Here is a 13,266-nt window from a genome sequence, read left to right as displayed (position 1 = left end):
TCACAAAGGTGCCAAAGGGATCTGATTTATTACATCCTTAAGGAGGACTGTGATTTGTTGTTTTCATGCAGAAGCCAGAAAACTCTCTGTGGAGCACCTGCTTTGCAGGAGCAATATTCACCTGGGCTGTGCCAAGCACAGCACACCTGTGGCTCCTGAGCCTGGGAGGCAGAACCAAGCTAGCTGAGTGCATTGGGGTTCCTAGACAGCAGGCAGGAAGCCCACCTAAGGAACACCTTGGCCTTGACCAGGGTTTCCCCTGGGCAGACGGGCCACTGGTCAGTAGTGGAGACAGAAGGTGAGGATCACAGGGGTCCCAGCAGAGGGCTCTGGGGCTGGAGTTCAGTTCTCATACATGGATGAACTGGCCACAGGTTTGGGGTGGGAGCCCACCCAGCCTGGGTTCACTTTTCCAAATGCTGAGCATTTAGTCACAGTCAGCCCACTTGACTGAAACCTGATTCAGGATCTGAGAGATCCCTGCCTAGCAGCCAGGCAGCCTTCACCTCTCCTGAGCCTCCCCTCTCCTATAGAAAAGTTATGAAAATCCACAGCACAATACCTAGAACAGAAGCACTCCATGCCCATAAGTTCTCCGTATTTTATAATCACCTCTTATTGCTTCCGAACTAGATTCCAGTTCCTTTGGCTGGCAGTCTTCAAAGGCTGTGAGACCGAGTCAGTCCTGAGGCTCTGCATTCCAGTGAAAAACAAACAGGTGGGGCACAGCCAGAAAATGCACAAATATTCTGGGACCAAAATGCATCCTAAGAGTTGGTGACTCCTTCCTCTTGTCACATGAGAGTCAGTCCTCTATGACAACATGTGAGAACTGAGTTTCACAGCCCTCCAGAGACCACTATTCCTTTAATAGCCAAGTAATAATAACCTCAGCTCCCTTCTGCACCACCACCAAAGATATCCTTATCAGTGTTCCCAAGAACATCTCCAGAAGGACATGCAGGGTCCATCACTCCACTCACCCCCAGCTTCTCACTTGGCACACCTGACTGCCTCCCACCTACTTCACCATCCTACCCCAGCTATCCCCTATCTGCCCAATCCCCAATCATGGACACAGCCTCAGAAACTAGAGAGATCTGTTACCAAAATTTAAGCAGCACATAACAGAATTAAATGCAGGGGGCTCCACATTTGATAAGTTCCCAAGGGAGGTGGGCCCCACTCCTGAGTATTTGTTCATGTCATGAATCTTTGCATTCCCATCTATTCCCACTGCCCCACCTTCCTTGAGCCCACCTCTTAGCTCAGCTGTCCACAGAAACACCAACAAAATACATATCTTACCATGTCGCTCCTCAGCTTAAATGCTCCCATGGTTTCCCACTGCTCTTAGGCCAGTGTCCAAAATGGCTCTCAAGACCCTGCATGCCCTGGCTGCTAGCTACCCCTCCTGCATCATTGCTCAGATTGCCCCCCTTTTCCTACTCTGTGCTTAGTCAGGCTGGACCTGTCTTAGTTCCTCAAATTCGTCATCATCTCTCATCTCTCACCTTCTGAACATGCTAGTCCCAATGTCAGACACACAGCAATTCCTCAATACCCATATTTGGTAAAGAGAGAAATCAACCATTTATTTATGAGGCCATTCTCTGTCTATCAAATTGCCTGCCTGACACAGGAATAGTTTCTCATTAAATGTTTGAGGAAGAGGAAGAGAGATGAGATAAGGAAAGACAGGGACACCGGGAAGGGACTAGACGACAAGTGGTAAACTGGTTGATGAGAAGCCACAGATCAAGAATTTCATTAGATCTGGGGAGGGTGAAACATGTAGAATAAAGAAAGGACAAAGCCAGGGATACAATAGTTGTCACAGATTGGGAGTCTTAAGACCTTAGCTACTCCCCTTGACAAGTCTCAGTCTAAGTTCCAAATGGTCCAAGTGCCCAATATGGCTCCCTTACATGAGTTGTTGGGCACGGCCTTTCTACACATTGTCCACTCCAGTAGAAGGGCTGTCCCAGGGGAGGGCAGGGCTGGAATCAAGGCTGGGTAGACCCCTGACTGAATTTCTAACCTCGACTTCTATCCCCAGAGCTACCTCAAGGTCTTATCAGCTGGCCTTGGACTAGGAGCTCAAGGTCACTCTGGCGATTTTAACCTCAGAAAAAGATATGAGAATATCTAGGCCAAGGAACCAAAATGGAGATCTCAAGATGGATATCTCTCGAGCCCAACACTTCATACCAACCACTTGGCAATTATATAGTCAAGCTACTATACAGCAAAATAGCATGCCAGCTTAGAGCAGCTGTAAAACTTTGTCTTCCTCTTAGAAAATGTGTTTCCTCCTGCATTGTAGTCAACTTGATATCTTTATGTCAGTATAGTTTTGAGAGATTCCGTCTGCATAAATTTATATATCACACGGAACTCAGTCTACAAGGGAGACAGAAGTGTAAACTATATACATTCTGCAGTGTGACAACACAGGGCCCAGCTCACAGCCCATACTCAAATAATTGCTGCAAATGGATGAAATGAGTGGGTGTTATAGTAGAGGTGGAATGCAAGATCCAGAGGGGCCCTGAGAAAAAAACACAGCTCATACTGGAAAGGAAAGTCAAATCCTAGAAGACAGGGAAGACACCCTTGATGGTTCTTAATCAGGGAGTTTGTTAAAGGGGTTTCTAATTATTTAAATACTTATTGGAAAAAAACCTGGACATTACACAGAGCATAGAGAAGAATACAAAACCCACCAGTGATCTAGGTTGACAAATTTAAGTACGTGTGGAGGAAGTGGTTGAGCAGGGATGGAAGTGAAACCAGTAAGGAAACTGGCCAACATAGCTGCGCCAGGCGATGAAGGGAAGTCATGAGGGTTGCTTCTGGGAAGAAAGAGTAATTCAGTTGGCCATACTATGGAATCTCCAGTCAAAGATATGTTGTTGAGACTTGAAAAATATCTGGGACCTCATACTGATAGTTCAGAGAAAGATGGGGTAAATGGGTATGATCAGTACTGCCCAGCACTGGTCTTAGGAGGCCAGAAAGTTTGTTTGGCCTGGAACATCCCACTCATTACTCATGCATCCCACTCATTTACTCAAAAGCCCTTGCCAAAGCATCGGGTCTATCAAATCAGAAGGAAACAAAACTCCTGCGATCACCAAAAAGAAAAGACCACCACCCAACTCTTGGCAAATCAAGTCCAACATGGCTTTTGGCACTGGGGGAAGGCATATGTGGTAGATAGAGTAATGCCCTCTGTCAAAGATTTCTCTGCTCTAATTTTGGGGGCTCCTGAATATGTTACCTATACAATGAAAGGGACTTAGATGTGATTAAGTTGAAAATCTCGAAATGGAAAGATAATGCTGGGATATCAGGGTGGGCCCAGTGCCATCACAGGGTCCTTGTAATGGAAAGAGGGAGACAGGAGCATGAAAAGGAAATGTGACAATGGAAGGTGGAATTCAAAGAGATTTGAAGATGTTACCCTGCCAGCTTTGAAGATGGTGGAAGGGACCAGGATCCAGGAATAAATGCCGGCAGCTTCTAGAAGCTTGAAAAGACAGTGAAAGAGACTCTCCCCTAGAGCCTCCAGAAAGGAGTCAGCTCTGCTGATACCTTGACCTTAGCCCAACCAGAGACCCAGGCTGAACTGAGAATTACAGCAAATTTATGTTATTTTAAGCCAGTAAGTCTGTGGCAATTTGTTACTGCAGCCATAAGAAACTGATACAGCCTGTCTTTGTTTTATACAATTGTCTCCACATTACAGGACCTACCAGAAAGGTCTGGTAGCGCCCCCCAGTCATGTGACAACCAGAAACACCCCCACATGTTCAAATGCTCACTGCAGGGGAGGGAGCATCCAGCCCACTGAGCACAACTGCTCAGGGGACAAGCAAAGTTTTCCTTCCTGCTCCCAATTCCTCAAGCTTCCATCACCCCTGCCTTTTCCTCTGTCGGTGCCAATTCATCAGTCTAAAAGGCTCCTAACACGTCCAGAAGAAACTGGGGCTCCATAGCAAAGGTAGAAACAGTGAGTATATGGAGAGAAAGACATTCATCCACTTGATTCACTTAAACACATTTGCCTCTGCAGAGATGTCTGCTTCTATGTATGTGACCAACAAAGTATAAGATCACTTACAGGAGGGGGTCAGCTAAATCGGGAGCAGCCTCGTGCCCCCTGATGACTGGAGGAGGGAGTTAGGCTCTCTGACTGACCGCATGCAATCCCATTGGCTCCCCTCCGCGAGCCGGCTGCCTAACAGTCTCAGAATTCAGAAAGCAAAGGATTTTCATTCTGGGCATGGAGAAACTGGAAAACAACAGCACAAGCTGGAATTTGCACTTACAGGATCCGTTTTCATTTTGGTTTTCCCCCCAGACCTGCACACCAGAGACCAGCACTACTTCAGGTGGATTGTTGGCTTCCCCTGGAAAAAGCAGGCCACTTGGACATCCCTCATTTGCTAATATTCCAAATGCTAGAGCAGAGATGTGGAGAGATCCAGGTTTATCTCTATTTTAGGCTTCCAGGAAAAGAGCTTCACAGATCACACCATTATTTCTCATTAAGCCTAAGAAGGGCGCCCATTTCCCCCTTAGAGAGAAGCTCTATATAGATAGGCAGTGGTTTCCAAAGACCCATAAAAGGAATAGGAATTCAAAGGTATTTTTTTCCTGTCTTCAGCTAACATTTGCTGTGTACTTCTTTGAATTATTCATTATTAAGATTATGCCATCAGCAAAACCAAACCATGTCTGTTAGGGGAAGTTTACCCACAGAAGTTTTAGAAAATGGAATATGGATTACAATCACTACTGCTGCTTTTAGCCTAATTATTTTTTCCTTAAAATCCAAACATCACCATGGTTAATGTTACAGAAAAGCCAAATCTAATTGATTATGTATAGTCACTGATACATATTTTAAGGCTCAAGGGTCAAAATTTGTTATTAAATGCTACTTTTCTTAGCTTCAAGAGAATTTTCAGCTATGTTAATGTTAATCTTCTCTTCAAGGCGAATGTCATCACCCAAGACATGAGAACAAAAATTTTTAATGTCAGAAAAGTCTTACTCTTATGTTTCCAAAAAGATTCATTGCCAAGTTCTCACTAGGATCCTAAGGTTACTCTGAGTCTCTATACTTCTCTCCACCATGCCTCCCCAACCCCCGCCCCCAAACAGGGCATACCTTGTGGACTCATGCACCATTTGAATACACATACACATAGTTGAATTTCTTTGGGCCTTTGCCTTTTCTACCTTCAGTATAAATTAAAATCATAGGTTAGGATAAGTGTGAAAAGAGAAAAATCTCAGGATGCCTGGGTAGCTCAGTCTGTTAAGCATCCAACTCTTGATTCCAGCTCAGATTATGGTCACAGGGTCATGGGATGGAGCCCAGCGTCAGGCTCAGCAGAGTCTGCTTGAGATTCTCTCCTTCTCTGTCTGTCCTCCCCACCCCACTTGTAAGTGCCCTCTCTTAAAATAAATAAATAAATAAATAAATAAACGTTGTTGTTGTTGTTGTTGTTGTTGTTGTTGTTTTTTTAAGAGAGAGGGAGAAAACCTATCCTACTCCAGTTCTTCCTACATCCCAAGGACCTTGTCTTTGGCCTCTGGAGAAAGATGGTCTTTGTAAAAATAAATGAGTGAACAAATGAATGAAATCAAGGTATGGAAAATGCTGCAAAGTTATTCGTACAAGCTCCACAAGTCATGAGCTGCGTGACCTCAAATTGCTTAATCTCCCTGTGTCTCAGTTTTCTTATCTGTGAGATGTGGATATGATTATAGTACCCACCTCATAGGGTTGTGGGAATTATATGCATGAATACATGAAAAGCACCTCTATTCCATGAAGGAATATAGTAGATGAGTGGACAGAGGATGCATAAATAGATTTTTAAAAATAAGTCATTGAGAGAGTAGCAGGCTTCAGAGATCAATCAGCCACTCAACAAGCATTGATTCAACACCTAGGAAATTCAGGCAGGCTCTGGGCCTGTTGCTATGGTTATGACCACAACCATTCAAACTGGGTTCTTAGTCTCACAGAGCCCTCAGTGCTGTCTTCCAAGAAAGCATGAAGTCTCCATGTACTGGACATGCTCAAATCACTGCCATCTTGATGTGGATTGAGCAGGATATGTGTCATCAGCTCAATTATCTGTGGAAAAAAACACAAGAGTAACAAGATGATGGATGCATTACGGTTTTGAAGGCTGACTGGTCTTAAGAACACTCCAACTGAAGGCATTATGGGGTAATTATAAACAACTCTAGTCTATCACTTTTTTTAAGTTTATTTTCTCCCCCACTAGCAGTCACTGCTCCTTGGTACTGGGATGAAAATTTGACCACAGTGCACCCAAAGTGAAGTATTCACAAATAACATATTATCATGATTCCCACAAATCCAGCACAAATGCTACCCTATCCAAAGTGCAGCCTCAAGTACTACAATTTCTAAAATCTGAAAGCACAGACGGCCTTCATGAGGCCCCTGGGGGTCAGGCTTAAATTGACTGGCATCTCCCTTTCTGCCATCTGTGTTAAAAGCCACTTCCGTCCACCCTCAAAATCCATCCTTACAGGATGTATCTGTAGGAACAAGGCAGGATTTGTGCAGCAGAGGAACAGGATCTCTAAACCAGGCTCTAGACACTGGTCTCATTTTCAGCTGATTAGCATTCACCACGCAAAGAGTTTGTTTATAACTTATTTTATAGAATTCTCAAGATCAATCCAGCAATGCAGATTCCAAAGGGACTGGCTCCTGGTACAAGAGCAACTTGTATTTTCTGCAAAGCTTCGGAGCAAGCTTGCAGCAGTGAGGCAGCTGAATTTCACTATGTGGCAAAGACAGACACCAACTTCACGGACACTTGCATTTGTGTTTACTGCATGGCCTCAGTCCCCCACTGATCCAAAAGTGTATTTCTTAAGAATTATCCCTCAGTTTCCAGTCTAACAATAAAAGGCTAATTACTGAGTAGTTACTATCGTGCAGGCAATTTTTTACTGAAATGTAATAGACTGATCATTGTGTATGTTTAGGGTGTACAAATGTGGGGTTCAACACACCCAAATAATGCATGATCACCCTGTACCATTAGCTGACCTATCACCCAATTTTCACTTCATTGTGAAAGGAGTAATTAAGATCTAGTCTCTTAACAAGCTGAATGTTTATAATGCAGTATTGTCTATAATCACTATTCCGTACTTTAACTCTCCAGGACCTACTTATCTGCCAGTTGCAAGTTTAAACCCTTAAACAACATTTCTCCTATTCCTCTTTTTAAAAAACTTTTATTTTTAATTCCATTTGCCAACATATAACGCCCAGCGCTCATCCCATCAAGCGCCCCCCCTCAGTGCCCGTCACCCAGTTACCCCAACCCCCACACCCCCCTCCCCTTCTGCAACTCTTTGTTTCCCAGAATTAGAAGTCTCTCATGGTTTGTCTCCCTCTTTAATTTTTCCCACTCCTATTCCTCTTTTCTTATAAGCTCCCAGTAACCACCATTCTGCTTTTTACAAGTTTGGCTTTTTCAGATTCCACCTATAAACCATTTCATACAATATTTGTCTTTTTATATCTGAATTATCTCACTTGACATAATGTCCTCAAGGTCCATCCATGTTCTGGCAAATGGCAGGATTTTCTTTTTTCTCGTGGCTGAGTGTTCTACTATATGTACATATACCATGTCATCTTTATCCATTTATCCGCTGATGAACACTTGGGATGTTTCCATATCTTGGCTGCTGTGAATAATGTTGCAATAAACATGGAGTATAGGTATCTTTGATATTTTCATTTCCTTTGGATACACACTCAATAGAATTGCTAGATCATCTGGCAGTTCTTTTAATTTTCTGAGTTATCTCCACACCATTTTCCATAGTGGCCAAAGCAATTTACATTCCCACCAACAGTGGGGTTGGGTTCCCACTTCTATAATTACATAAGATTTATATACACTAGTACAAGTGATCTTTGTCCTAAGTCTGTTGAAGCATTATGCCCATTCTGTGAGAATACATTTTTAATTCACCATTATCCTCTCTAATGAAGAAATGGAGATTTACAGATGGAAATTTGTCCAAGGTGCAGAGTTGGGTCTGTCACCCCAGTGTATCAGCCTCTAAGTCTATGTTCTAGATCAATGCACCTGTGGTTAATATTGGTTTCTTTGGTGCCATATTTAAAACAAAAAAAAACTCTTGGGATCCCTGGGTGGCTCTCTAGATTAAGCATCTGCCTTCTGCTCAGGTCATGATCTCAGGGTCCTGGGAATGAGACCTGCATTGAGCTCCCTGCTCAGTGGGGAGCCTGCTTCAGTTTCTGCCCCTTCTCCCCTCTCCTTCAAATAGATAAATAAAATCTTTTTAAAATAAATAAAACAAAAAACTTTGAGGTATATAATTTATATACTAGACATATAATGAACTATACACTTGTACTTACACAATGTAAGGAATACATTAGAAGTTTCGACATATACACCCTCATAAAACCAACAACACAATCAAGATAATGAGTGTATCCATTAAACATAACCAAAGTTTCCTTCTATCCCTTTATAATCCTCCCCTCATTTTCTGCCCTCTCTCCCACTCTCCACAACTTGCTATCCCTCTAGTTTGCATTTTCTAGAATTTTACATAAATGGAATCATAACATGTCATTTTTGTGGTCTGGTTCCTGTCACTAGGCCTACAAATTGTTGCAAGTATCAATAATGCATCACATGAATTGCCTACTTCATTACATACATACAACCAAAATTTGTTTCTCCATTTATCCATTGATGAACATTGGATTGTTTCCAGATTTGGCTGTTACATACAAAGTTGCCATCATACTTGTGTAGATGTATGTTTTCATTTCTCTTCAGTAAATGCCTAAAAGTGAAGTGGCTGGATCATAAATGCATGCTTCACTTTTAAAGAATCTACCAAACTATTTTCCAAAGTCCTGTCATTATTTCATATTCCTTCCAGCAGCGTATCAGACAATTCCAGTTTCTCTATATCTTTGCCAATAGTTGATATGATGGTCATTTTTAATTTTGAACATTCTACAAGGTGTGATGGCCTCTGTTGGTTTTAAATTGCATTTTCCTCAATAAGGATAATGTTGAGTATCTTTTCATACATCTATTTGCCATCCATATATTTTCTTTAGCAAAGTGTCCAAATCTTCACACATTGTTTCTGGTTACTGAGTTTTAGGAGTTTGAAAATTATACTCTGGGCATAAATACTATGTCAGAATGATTCACAAATGTTTTCTCTCCAGAGCTTGTATTTTCACTCTTACAAGTGTCCACCAAAGTAGAGCAGTTCTTAATTTTTATAAGCATAATTTTTTTTAATTTATTCGTGAGGAGGTGGGGCAGAGACACAGGCAGAGGGAGAAGCAGGCTCCATACAGGGAGCCCGATGCGGGACTCAATCCGGGAACTCCAGGATCACACCCTGGGCCAAAGGTGGTGCTAAACCACTGAGCCACCTGGGCTGCCCTAGTTCTTAATTTTGATAAGGTCTAATTTTTCTTTTATGGATTTTGCTTTTGATGCCATTTTAAAGAAATCTTTGCCTGATCCCAAGTCGCAAGTATTTTTTCTCAGAAGGTTTGTAGTTTTATGTTTACATTTAGGTCTGTGATCCATTGAGTTAATTTTGTACATGTGTATGACAGGTATCAAAGTTAATTTTTTACAGAGAGATGTCTAATTGTTCCAACATCTGTTGAAAAAAATTATCCTTCTTTCATTAAATTGCCTTTGTAGCTTTATCAAAAAATAAGTTGACCATCTACACATAGGTTATTACTAGACCCTGTTCTATTCCATTCATTTGTATATCCCAATGCCACACTGCCCTGATCACTATAGCTTTAGAATAAGACTTGAAGTCAGATAGTGTAAGTCCTCCAACTTTGTTCAATAAAGTTGTTTTAATTATGCCAGACACTGCATTGCCATATGAATTTGAGATCCACTTGTCAGTTCCTTTAAAAATCAAGCCTATTAACATTTTTATTGGAATTGCATTGAATCAGCCTACCGATTTATATGATAACCAAAAAAGCCCAGTAGAGTTTCAATGGAAAAAGAATTCTGGGTTGTTGGTTTTTCTCTCAGTACTTTAAGATATTGTTCCATGGTCTTCTAGTTTGTATCATTTTCAACAAGAAATCTGCTATCATTTTGTCTTTGTCCCACTATATGTAATAAGTATGTTAAAAGGTATTCTTCCAGAATTTTAAAATATAAGTAAAAACTATAAAACATTATTTATTATTATTATTATTAATTATTATTATTATTATTATTATTCTATTTGCAAAGATTTAAACTACCATCTAGCTGGGAAGACACAGGCACTCTCTGCCCTATTGATAGAACATAAATTGGTGCCATTTTCTTCTTTGGTAATTTGATATAATCTATCCCCAAAATGTCTGAACCTTTTTACTTTTCTACTAGCTTTTTCTCTAGAGATCTATTCAACAACTGTGTGAGTATATAAAACTACTTATTGCCTCATTGTCTAAAGTCAAAACTTCAAAATACAAATCATAGATTTTTAAAATAGGAGTTTATATATTAAGAAAATCTACCGAGGAAAACAGACATAGCATAGAAATTTTATTAGCATAGAAATATGTATCAGTAAAGATAATTTTGAGTATAAGTAGCAAGAAACACAATCCAAATGAGGTTAGGAGAGAAAAGGAGTTTATTGGTACCTATAATCCAAGAAAAAGGAACTCGACTGAACAATCCAACTGTAAGAAAAAAAAATAACTAGCAAGAAAATAGACAAAAAGCTGGAGGGCTCTAACCAAACTATAAAGAAGATGGTCTCCATAGTGCAGGACTATGGAGAATTCCCACTTTCTCCTTTACACATTTCTCTAGGGTTTCAATGTTTACCACATGAGTAAGAAAAAATTCCTCTATTTCAAAATAAAACTTCAAAAAAGCCCAAAATCTTATCATCAGGTTCCAGGTATGAATTTTTCATATTTGCAATGAAACATTATTGAAAATGTTTAATTTTTAATCATCTAAAAGAAAACATGGAAATGTTTTCTTTAAACTTTTTTGGAGTATATTTTTCAATGTACTAGTGTGACTGTGACAAGTTAAAGCACTGCCCTCCTTTATACAAAATATTTAAAAGCCATAGCTATTTGCCAAACAGCCTCTGGAGAATTTAAACCCCAAATGCCACCACCATCACCCCCTCCCCCACACCAGCATCCAAAATGCCTCAGCAACACTCTATAGACAAGAAGGAATAGTGCTCCCCTCCTACCCACCTCCCACCCACCTATGCAGGAAATTTTCAGTTAGAACCCATGGGTACCATGATAAATCCTCCCTGAGATCATGGTAGCACATGACATGCAAGCAAAGAACTAAACCTCCAGCATGGTGGTGTCCATGAAGATGTCCCATCCCCACCCTACAGGTGCCATTATGGCAGAGAATTTTACATTTTAATTATACCACCTGGGCAAACAGAGGGAAATTGGCACAGAGCTTCTTAGGCCATTCAACTGAGTATGTGAATAGCAGTCTCTATGCTTCCTAGGTTTTACTCATTTTTATCCATCCTTCAGATGTTCCTAGCATTCATTCACTCTACCAGAGTCCACCTAAAGGACTCTGATGCTAGAGGGTATTGGGAAAGAAGGAAGACTTTCCTCTTTCTCGCTCTCTCTCTCCCTGTTTCCACATAGAAGGAAATCTGTCAGAGTAACACCGTCTTCCTCTCTCTGATCTTCACCTTCCCTATCTATGGGAGGAGGAGGTGCTTCATTGATGGGTGAGGTTGGAATAAAGACTTGGGTGTTGTGGTTCTGCTTCTTTGCTTTCCCTTAGCATCGCCTTCCTGCAGTGTGTTAAGTGCTTTGGTCTCCTCTGGGCAAAGCTGTAGGCTTAGCAGTAGAAACTTTGCCCACAGGGACCAATCCACAGTTTTCCAGAATGAGCTGGACTAGATGATTAAGTCTGCCAACTTGGGGATTTGCAATAGAAAGGACCAAAGCCATGGCTTTTCAACTGCTCTAAGAATGATGGAGCTGACATTTTCGTTTAAAACTGCTTGATTTCTCTATTTCAAATTGACTCAGAAATCAAGTGAGTAACTTTTTTACCAGAAATCTCACTTCTAGAATTTACACTGAGTAGCCACCTCTACAAGTGAGAAACTGCATACACACAACTTATTTACTGCTGTGTTGTTTGACATAGCAAAATATTGGAAACAGTTCAAATGCTTATTCACAGAACACTGGTTTCATAAACTATGGTACATATACATAACAGTAATATTAGCCCTTGAAAAAAAATGAGGAAGATCTCTACAAAATGATATGGAATAACTTCCAGAATGTATTATTAAATGAAAAATGTGAAGTTTGGGCTGCCCCAGTGGCTCAGCAGTTTAGTGCCGCCTTCAGCCCAGGGCGTGATCCTGGAGACCCAGGATGGAGTCCCTGCATGGAACCTGCCTCTCTCTCTGTGTGTCTCATGAATAAATAAATAAAATCTTAAAAAAGAAAAATGTGAAGTTCAAAATAATTACTTAGCATCATTTTTGCATAACAGTAAAGGAAAATAATGCACACATACATGAACACATGTATGCATTTTACTTCATTTTTCACAAACACAAGGATTGCTCAAAATCTAATAAAAGTTATCTAGGGGGAGAGCAGGAATAGAGTTCTAGAAAGAATAAAGATGGCAAGGAGACTTCTAACTATACCTTTTGTGTAGTTTTGACTTTTGAATTATATAGCTGTTTTTCTTTTTCAAAACTAATATTAAACAGAATGAAAAACAAATTATAAAACTGAACACAGACACACATTAATATAACTGTGTATCAAGTTGACAACAATGCCATATAGAAAAGATAAGGAATTAATTCAATTTTTTTATAGCACAATCCTTTGCACAGATTTAGGATACATTTTAAGAACAAAAAGAATTGCCCCAAAGTCTTGGACTTTAGTTGGTGGTTTGTCAAAGGCAGTGATATTAGCATAATAATCCTGAAACTATGGGGTGCCTGGGTCAGTTGGACATCTGCCTTGGGTTCAGGTCAAGATCCTGGAGTCCCTGGATAGAGCCCTGCATCAGGCTTCCTGCTCAGTGGGAAGTCAGTTTCTCCCTCTGCCCATCCCCCTTCTCATGCGCTCTCTCGTGCACACTCTCTCTCTTTCTATCTCTCAACGAAATAAAATCT

Source organism: Canis lupus, chromosome 28 (genome assembly GCF_003254725.2).
Source record: "Canis lupus dingo isolate Sandy chromosome 28, ASM325472v2, whole genome shotgun sequence".
NCBI classification, from domain to species: Eukaryota; Metazoa; Chordata; class Mammalia; order Carnivora; family Canidae; genus Canis; species Canis lupus.
This window is presented reverse-complemented; position numbering follows the sequence as displayed.